The following is a 9895-nucleotide window of genomic DNA, read 5'->3' as shown; positions in this document are numbered from 1 at the left end:
TGATGGAGGCCTGCAGGAAGGTGTGGTAGGAATTACAGAGGAAGGGGCACGTGGAAAGGAACGACTGGCGGCATCCAGCTTAGCAATCATTTCTTACCTAATGACGGGAGAGATTAATTAAGGGTGGGGAACATGGATGCCGTCCAAATATTAAGAATGAGCGCTTTCTAAGCATACCACAAGAGATTATTAACCTCACAATAGGAAATACTAGTAGTGCAATAGCGGAGGAGATGTGGACCTCAACAATGGAGCATTGCTTACACAGAGACCGAACAAAGGAGGCGGGAAGCAATGTTAAGAGTGGGTGGATAATGCTGCAAGAATATGGCGCGATATCATAATTTCTGCGCAACATCAAGACTTGTTGACAATCGCAAATATTCTGTCCGTGTTGGAATTTCCAATGTCGAGGCCAGTGGTGTTCATGACCCATAAGGGAATGTTCACATGTAGAGAATACACTGTATACGCTGTTAATTTTCCATCTGGATTTGTTAGTGGAAACTCAGTAGTGCATAAAAACCCCAAGATTTTAACAAATATCATCCACACACTAAGGAAAAATAATCTGTAAATTGTATGTTTCCACAAGCACCAAGTGACTGGTGAAAGGGAAGGGAAACCCTGTTTCCTAGGGAAGGCGGAGATGGTGACCCCTGACCAAACCTACTGCTGGTCCCTGGGGTCCCTCACCACCCTAGATAGGTTCCGCACCTATGCGCCGAGCAAGATACCTGACCCTAGGTATCCCTAGTGCTGGGCCCTAAATAGGGATCGGGTAAGATGAGCTCTTCATCAGCCCTACTACCTGCTAAAGGAAGACACAAGGGGGACACATGGGGGAAAAGCATGAACTACTTATCTACAGATGACATAGGTAGAAGTTCAGCAACGATACAATAGAGAAGTACAAGCCATCTGCTTGCAACCAGAGCTGGAATTAACTAAATAATTTCACCAGCACTAGTTCAAGGAAGGAAAGGAAGGAAGGTGTATTTAAAGGGAACCTGTCACCAGATTTGGTGACTCTAAGCTGTGGCCACCACCAGTGGGCTCTTATATACAACATTCTAACATACTGTATATAAGAGCCCTGGCTGCTGTGTAGAACGTAAAAATTACTTTATAATACTCACCTAAATTGTCGGTGCGGTGCAGACTGGTCGGATGGGTGTCTCCATTCTCCGGGTCCGGCATCTCCTCTTTTGGCCATCTTTGTCCTCTTTCTTCTGAAGCCTGGGTGCATGATGCGTCCTACGTCATCCACACTGGCTGGCATTGAGTTTCTGCACAGGCACACTACAATACTTTGGTCTGCTCTGCTCAGGGCAGATCAAGGTGTGCCTACAAAGAACCTCAATGCCGGCCTGTGTGCATAACTTAGGATGCGTCATGCACCCAGGCTTCAGTAGAAGGAGGACCAGCAGACTGGTATAGTAACTACTAAGGTCGTTGTGCAGGCACTTCCCCTAATGAGAGGGTGCCTTACATACATAGGCTGAGAGGCATTTTCTGGTAAAGATTGTGCCAGCCCATTAAAAGGAGGGCCTGTGTGCGCACGCGCATCTTAGGTGCACTCCCAGGACCCCTGTGCGGCATGTACACGGCCCAGGAGGGGAGGAAGGCAAGAGATCACGTGGAAGGCCGCGCGGCAAAAAGGGACCGGCCGGGGTGGTGAGTATGTTGGCGACCCTGCAGGGACACCAGCACTACAATATAACTCCATATCCTCATCTAGCTTATCAGAAAACATAGCAAATGTGAAAAACACATTATAAATGTATTATGTGACATATTTTATTTCTTTATTCAATTGATGTAAAAATCTGGCGCCATTCCCCACTCCCTATTTGTGCTCCAGAAACACCACCTCCTACTAGTATCCACATTTCCTTGTATTTCTTTTTTGCTCAGAAATGGAAACATCTCCTTCAGTAAGAAAGAAAAGGTAATTCACTCGCTTTCTTTATTTGTTTGAATTTTAAGTGAAATCAAATCCTATTTATCCCGTGCAGATGGCGGCATTTCTCTCTGAGCAGAGGATTGGTTTTCATACCAGCGAGAGGAGAAAGACGGAGATGGAAGGACGGAAAGTAAAGAGCTGCAGACAAAGGCCGGGGCTCAGAACATAGGACATGTTTGTTCCTGGACACATGTTTCTCTGTTCGCTCGGCTTGGCCTTGGTTCTGCTCCGCACAATGGAGGCATCTGCATTGTGAGGCTGTTAGTGTTGCACCTTTGGCTGAATGTCTCCTTGGGTTGGTCACAGGGTGTTGTGTTCCCGATTGCCTCCAGGCAGCCTCATTCTCTCCCTGTCTCTCCACCATCTGCCACTGGAAATTCCATCAAACCTGCTTCTCTTTGACACCCGGGGATCGAGTTTCCCTCCATTGTAGAGCTGCAATATGAGCGAAATACAACCTATGATCAGCAAAGATGGGTGGAACAGAAGACAAAAGGAGAAAAATGAAGCGTTACTGTACCAATTACCTCCCTCTGTTGTAATGGAAAGCTAGAAAGTCTGCCCAGTGCCCCAAGGCAGGAGATGTCGGTAGGACTAATAGAGGATTTAGGTTCTAATGATTGAGTAATATTAGTGGGCTGGGGAATAGCCAGGGCTTCCTTCTTCAACTACTGCAGGTTTTTTTGGCGACCCCCTGGCACCTAGGGTTTATGCCCCACCAGCCCCTCTCTAGTTATGCCCAATGTCACGATTCCTCTGTGCAGAGCATCTTGCAGGCTAGAAGATGCTCTGCTGGGTTTTCCTGAAATACATTACTGATAGTTACATGATTCCTCTGTGCAGAGCATCTTGCAGACTAGAAGATGCTCTTCTGGGTTTTCCTGAAATACATTACTGATAGTTACATGATTCCTCTATGCACAGCATCCTGCAGACTAGAAGATGCTCTGCTGGGTTTTCCTGAAATACATTACTGATAGTTACATGATTCCTCTGTGCAGAGCATCTTGCAGACTAGAAGATGCTCTGCTGGGTTTTCCTGAAATACATTACTGATAGTTACATGATTCCTCTGTGCAGAGCATCTTGCAGACTAGAAGATGCTCTGCTGGGTTTTCCTGAAATACATTACTGATAGTTACATGATTCCTCTGTGCAGAGCATCTTGCAGACTAGAAGATGCTCTGCTGGGTTTTCCTGAAATACATTACTGATAGTTACATGATTCCTCTATGCACAGCATCTTGCAGACTAGAAGATGCTCTGCTGGGTTTTCCTGAAATACATTACTGATAGTTACATGATTCCTCTATGCAGAGCATCTTGCAGACTAGAAGATGCTCCACTGGGTTTTCCTGAAATACATTAATGATAGTTACATGATTCCTCTGTGCAGAGCATCTTGCAGGCTAGAAGATGCTCTGCTGGGTTTTCCTGAAATACATTACTGATAGTTACATGATTCCTCTATGCAGAGCATCTTGCAGACTAGAAGATGCTCTGCTGGGTTTTCCTGAAATACATTACTGATAGTTACTGTACATGATTCCTCTGTGCAGAGCATCTTGCAGACTAGAAGATGCTCTGCTGGGTTTTCCTGAAATACATTACTGATAGTTACATGATTCCTCTATGCAGAGCATCTTGCAGACTAGAAGATGCTCTGCTGGGTTTTCCTGAAATACATTACTGATAGTTACATGATTCCTCTGTGCAGAGCATCTTGCAGACTAGAAGATGCTCTGCTGGGTTTTCCTGAAATACATTACTGATAGTTACATGATTTCTCTGTGCAGAGCATCTTGCAGACTAGAAGATGCTCTTCTGGGTTTTCCTGAAATACATTACTGATAGTTACATGATTCCTCTATGCACAGCATCCTGCAGACTAGAAGATGCTCTGGTGGTTTTCCTGAAATACATTACTGATAGTTACATGATTCCTCTATGCACAGCATCTTGCAGACTAGAAGATGCTCTGCTGGGTTTTCCTGAAATACATTTCTGATAGTTACATGATTCCTCTGTGCAGAGCATCTTGCAGACTAGAAGATGCTCTGCTGGATTTTCCTGAAATACATTACTGATAGTTACATGATTCCTCTGTGCAGAGCATCTTGCAGACTGGAAGCTGCTCTGCCGGGTTTTCTTGAAATACATACCTGACAGTTCCATGATTCCTCTGTGCAGAGCATCTTGCCTTTGGAGATGCTCTGCTGCACCTTCCTGAGTTACTAAGAGTGCTTTCACACATCCATTTTTCACTGTGCGGCACAATCCGGTAAAAAACGGAAAGAACAGATCCGGTGTTTATTGCTGCGGGATCCATTCTTTCCCCCATAGACTTGTATTAGCGCCGGATTGTGCCGCATGGCCTTGTGTTGCATCCGGCTTTTGCCAGATCCGGCAAAATTTGATTGTTTGGCGGCCGGATGGAACGCTAAGGGGAACACTTTTTGTCTCCAGCGAAAAACTGCATCGCGCCGGGTCCGGCACTGTATGGCGTGTTTTATAATGGAAGTCTATGGATGTCGGATCCGGCACAATGCGGCAAAAAAAATCAGTTTTTTTGAACTGCGCATGCTCAGTAGCACAACAGATCCGTCAAAAACCGGAAGGAATGCATTGAAAAACTGATGCAACGAATCAGTTTTTTCGCCGGATCCGTGGCATCAGTTTTTTTTGCCGGATTGTACCGGACGGCAAAAAACGGATGTGTGAAAGCAGCCTAAGTTAGCAGCTTGTTTTACAGCTCAGGATTCCATGTTGGTGCTGAATACGCAGGTGTTCCTCCTTACTGGTAATTGCTCAGGCTTCTTACTGAGCATGCTCGCCCAGAACTTTGCCAGTTTTATTTTCTGGTTCTGCTGATGCCTCTGCTAGTGTTCTGATCTTTGTATTCTGACCCCGGATTGTTATTTGACTTTTCTCTGCCCGCTCCCTGTCCCAGTCATTACCTCCTGCCTATTGACCTCGGACTGTTACCTGACCACGTCTCTGTTTTCTCCCTGAACCTATTACATGCTGTCCTGGATTTCTGACCCTCAGATATTGACCTGACTATACCTTTGTTTACTCTTTGAGTTCATACGTGCCCTCCTGTTACCAGACCCCGACTTTCCTGACTATTCTTCTGTCCATCCTGCCAGTAAGTAGTGGCTGTTTCATACCCATATAGTGGGTGACCCATCTTCTACTTCTCAGTCCCTAAGTTTATCATTGGAGTCCTATATTCCATGTCATGAGTAGCTTCAATATCTTGCTATTTGTTTTACAATAAAATTCTGTTCAATTATATACTTGCCAATTCTCTTGAAACAGTCAGAATAAGGGGAGACCTTCAAAATTTCAAGATTGAACAGTCTCGAGATCTGTAAAAAACACTTAGAAAATATCACTTCCGAATTTTCTTATGTATGACCCCAGGACACTTCTTCATCGGTAAATCCTGGAATCCACGTGTGCATTCAGGACATAGTTTATAGGATAGTTTTTGCATATCCTTGAAAGTAAAGTGTCAAGGTCCATTACCATTCATATGATATTACAAAGATTTACCTTCACTTTATGGTCATGATGGGGCCCTCCAACGATCCTGAAAATAAAAAAGCTTTTGCAACATTTTCACAGTTTTTTTGCCTGTATAGCAGCACCCTGGAACTGCAACATACTCCTCCACTTAACTGATTGGGTCAGATACTGTAGCATTTCGGAATGCTTGTGCCCCCCAAACTTTGCCTATTGGCATGGTGGCATTGGGCGCTCTGGTCATATTGCAGATTCTGACACTCCGCCCGATGGTTTCTCTGGTGTCTGGGATCAACACAGGCAGAATGGGACATCAAGCTGCTGTGTGCTGATTCATAGGCAGGCTAGGAAGAGTTAATCTCTGCTGGTCTGTTTGCTTCTTTGGTCACAAAAAAGGCCTGTCACATCTGCTCCACTCCTATTTATGCTGGTGGAAACTTTCCACCACTGACAGCTATAGTTTGTCTTTGTTAGTCTGTGAGGTGCGGTGTCCCAGACTTTCTGGTAAAAGTTGTGCAATGTTCCTTAACTATGAGGACTGTTTTTTCCAGCAGGACAATGCACCATGCCACACAGCTAGGTCAATCAAAGTGTGAATGAAGGACCACCACATCAAAACCCTGTCATAGCCAGCTCAATCTCCAGACCTGAACCCCATTGAAAACCTCTGGAATGTAATCAAGAGGAAGATGGATAATCCAATGGATAAGCCATCAAACAAAGAAGAACTGCTTTTTTGCGCCAGGAGTGGCATAAGGTCCCCTAAAAGCAGTGTGAAAGACTGGTGGAAAGCATGATTATGACATTGTTTTCTTTGCATTATTTGAGGTCTGAAAACAATGCATTGTTTTGTTATTTTGACCATTTCTCATTTTCAGAAAATAAATACAAAATGTATTGCTTGGAAATTCGGAGACGTCGTCAGTAGTGTATAGAATAAAAGAACAATTTACATTTTACTGAAAAATATAAAGAGAATAATCAGAAAAACTGACAATTTTTGCCAGATCTGTATATATACTTGCTTTTAATTCAGGTTAATGGGAAAAGCAAACTGAAGAAGGGGAAATGTACATATGACGGGTCTGTTTATTTTTTTTAAATGGACATTTTCCTTCCATTACATCAACTGGTTTATCTTGCATGTGGCAGGAGAACAAAAAAGGATCCTGGAAACTGTTCAGGTCCGAGCCCCTTGTGTCGGTAGAAATGCAAGAAAGGCAAACATTGTGCTATATGTACAGACAAGGAGCAAATAACCGCGCATCACCCTATAGACAGATGTCTAGGTGCAGTCGCCGATGGCCGCAGGTTCCCGGTAAACACACAGAACCCGAGCCCTCAATGCCACCTGCCCAGATGCACCATCATGCCGGCCCATTCATACGTTTACAAAGAGGGGCAAATGGATTGTTTACAGAGGACCCTTCCAGGGCACAAGCCTCCCCCCATAGCACAATGGCCGGCTGACATTCTTCAGGATGTATTGGGTTAATAAGAAGCTGTTTTGTGTGCAGGAACCACAATGGCTCTTACTTAGAATAAACAAAGACCTTTCATTTGGCAAGGAGATGGAGTTGTGGGATTTGACAAGATCTATTCTGTGTTTATAATGGTTAAAACAATGAGCTTGTTCATTTGGTCAGCGATTCATTTCACAGGGTTTCCCTCGTTAGAGACCATTCTTTTCCTGCCCCTAGAAGAAGGGGAAAAAAAAAGTCCCAAGAGTTGAAATTCACAAAGAAAGTCTAATAGCTGACCACACACAGTGAGGAGGACAATGAGAAGAGGCCGGTATGTGCCGATAAACAGCCCAAGATCCCTATTAAACTGATGGATCAAATCCAGAAGAGTTTGTCACGGGAGTGTTGGGGTAACGGGAGCAGAGACCTCTAAGCTGGCCCTCAGAATAGGGACCCTGTGCTGTCCCTTATCCCAGAGGTAGGCTTGATGGTAGCCAGATCTGGACCGCCAGCATGATGCTAACCAAGAAATAGGCTTAATGGTAGCTAGGTCCGGACCGCCAGCATGATGCTAACCAATAAGTAGGTTTAATGGTAGCTAGGTATGGACCGTCAACATGATGCTAACCCAGAAGTAGGTTTAATGTTAGCCAGGTCTGGACCGCCAGCATGATGGTATCCCAGAAATAGGCTTAATGGTAGCTAGGTCCGGACCACAAGCATGATGCTAACCCAGAAGTAGGCTTATTGATAGCCAGGTTTGGACCATCAGCATGATGCTAACCCAGAAGTAGGCTTAATGATAGCCAGGTCTCGACCGCCAGCATGATGCTAACCCAGAAATAGGCTTAATGGTAGCTAGGTCGGGACCGCCAGCATGATGCTAACCAATTAGTAGGTTTAATGGTAGCTAGGTATGGACCGTCAACATGATGCTAACCCAGAAGTAGGTTTAATGTTAGCCAGGTCTGGACCGCCAGCATGATGGTATCCCAGAAATAGGCTTAATGGTAGCTAGGTTCGGACCACAAGCATGATGCTAACCCAGAAGTAGGCTTATTGATAGCCAGGTTTGGACCATCAGCATGATGCTAACCCAGAAGTAGGCTTAATGAAGACACAGGAAAGCACATGACAGATCATCAGGTTCTGGATCACTAAAATAAGGACCGGTACCGCAGGAGCAACACTGAGCTATATTCAGCAAGGAGCAACCAGATACAGTACCTTTTAAAGAGTAAAGGCAGCTATGGATGGTCAAATCAATAGAAGGATAATACACACAGTGATGTCACAAAACATGGATAATATACACAGTGATGTCACAAAACATGGATAATACACACAGTGATGTCACAGAACAGGGATAATGCACAAAGTGATGTCACAGTACAGGGATAATACACACAGTGATGTCACAGCACATGGATAATACACACAGTGATGTCACAGTACAGGGGTAATACACACAGTGATGTCACAGTACAGGGATAATACACACAGTGATGTCACAGTACAGGGATACTACACACAGTGATGTCACAGTACAGGGATAATACACACAGTGAGGTCACAGTACAGGGATAATACACACAGTAATGTCACAGTACAGGGATAATACACACAGTGAAGTCATAGTACAGGAATAATACACACAGTGATTTCACAGTACAGGGATAATACACACAGTGATGTCACAGTACAGGGATAATACACACAGTGATGTCACAGTACAGGGATAATACACACAGTGATGTCACAGTACAGGGATAATACACACAGCGATGTCACAGTACAGGGATAATACACACAGTGATCTCACAGTACAGGGATAATACACACAGTGATGTCACAGTACAGGGGTAATACACACAGTGATATCACAGTACAGGGATAATACACACAGTGATGTCACAGTACAGGGGTAATACACACAGTGATATCACAGTACAGGGATAATACACACAGTGATGTCACAGTACAGGGATAATACACACAGTGATGTCACAGTACAAGGATAATACAGTGATGTCACAGTACAGGGTTAACACACACAGTGATGTCACAGTACAGGGATAATACACACAGTGATGTCACAGTACAGGGATAATACACACAGTGATGTCACAGTACAAGGATAATACAGTGATGTCACAGTACAGGGTTAACACACACAGTGATGTCACAGTACAGGGATAATACACACAGTGATGTCACAGTACAAGGATAATACAGTGATGTCACAGTACAGGGTTAACACACACAGTGATGTCACAGTACAGGGATAATACACACAGTGATGTCACAGTACAGGGATAATACACACAGCGATGTCACAGTACAGAGATAATACACACAGTGATGTCACAGTAATAATAATAATTAATAATAATAATTTTATTCATTTATATAGCGCTATTAATTCCACAGCGCTTTACATACATTGGCAACACTGTCCCCATTGGGGCTCACAATCTAGAGTCCCTATCTGTATGTCTTTGGAGTGTGGGAGGAAACCGGAGAACCCGGAGGAAACCCACGCAAACACGGGGAGAACATACAAACTCCTTGCAGATAGTGTCCTTGGTGGGATTTGAACCCAGGACCCCAGCGCTGCAAGACTGCAGTGCTAACCACTGAGCCACCGTGCCGCCAGGGATAATACACACAGTGATGTCACAGTACAGGGATAATACACACAGTGATGTCACAGTACAGAGATAATACACACAGTGATGTCACAGTACAGAGATAATACACACAGTGATGTCACAGTACAGGGATAATACACACAGCGATGTCACAGTACAAGGATAATACACACAGTGATGTCACAGTACAGAGATAATACACACAGTGATGTCACAGTACAGGGATAATACACACAGTGATGTCACAGTACAGAGATAATACACACAGTGATGTCACAGTACAGGGA

General features: G+C 44.3%; 1 long non-coding RNA gene across 1 annotated transcript; it reads right to left on the bottom strand.

Moving 5' to 3' along the window:
- Window positions 1-1984: 1984 nt before the first annotated feature.
- Window positions 1985-8259, bottom strand: LOC142246182 (uncharacterized). Its single transcript, XR_012724886.1, has 3 exons — window positions 8185-8259; window positions 5525-5561; window positions 1985-2401 (listed from the first exon to the last, which is right to left on the bottom strand). It is a non-coding gene; the product is annotated as an uncharacterized LOC142246182 (long non-coding RNA).
- Between the last annotated feature and the right edge of the window lie 1636 nt (window positions 8260-9895).

The sequence above is a fragment of the Anomaloglossus baeobatrachus genome, chromosome 7 (genome assembly GCF_048569485.1).
Source record: "Anomaloglossus baeobatrachus isolate aAnoBae1 chromosome 7, aAnoBae1.hap1, whole genome shotgun sequence".
NCBI lineage: Eukaryota > Metazoa > Chordata > Amphibia > Anura > Aromobatidae > Anomaloglossus > Anomaloglossus baeobatrachus.
This window is presented reverse-complemented; position numbering and strand designations above follow the sequence as displayed.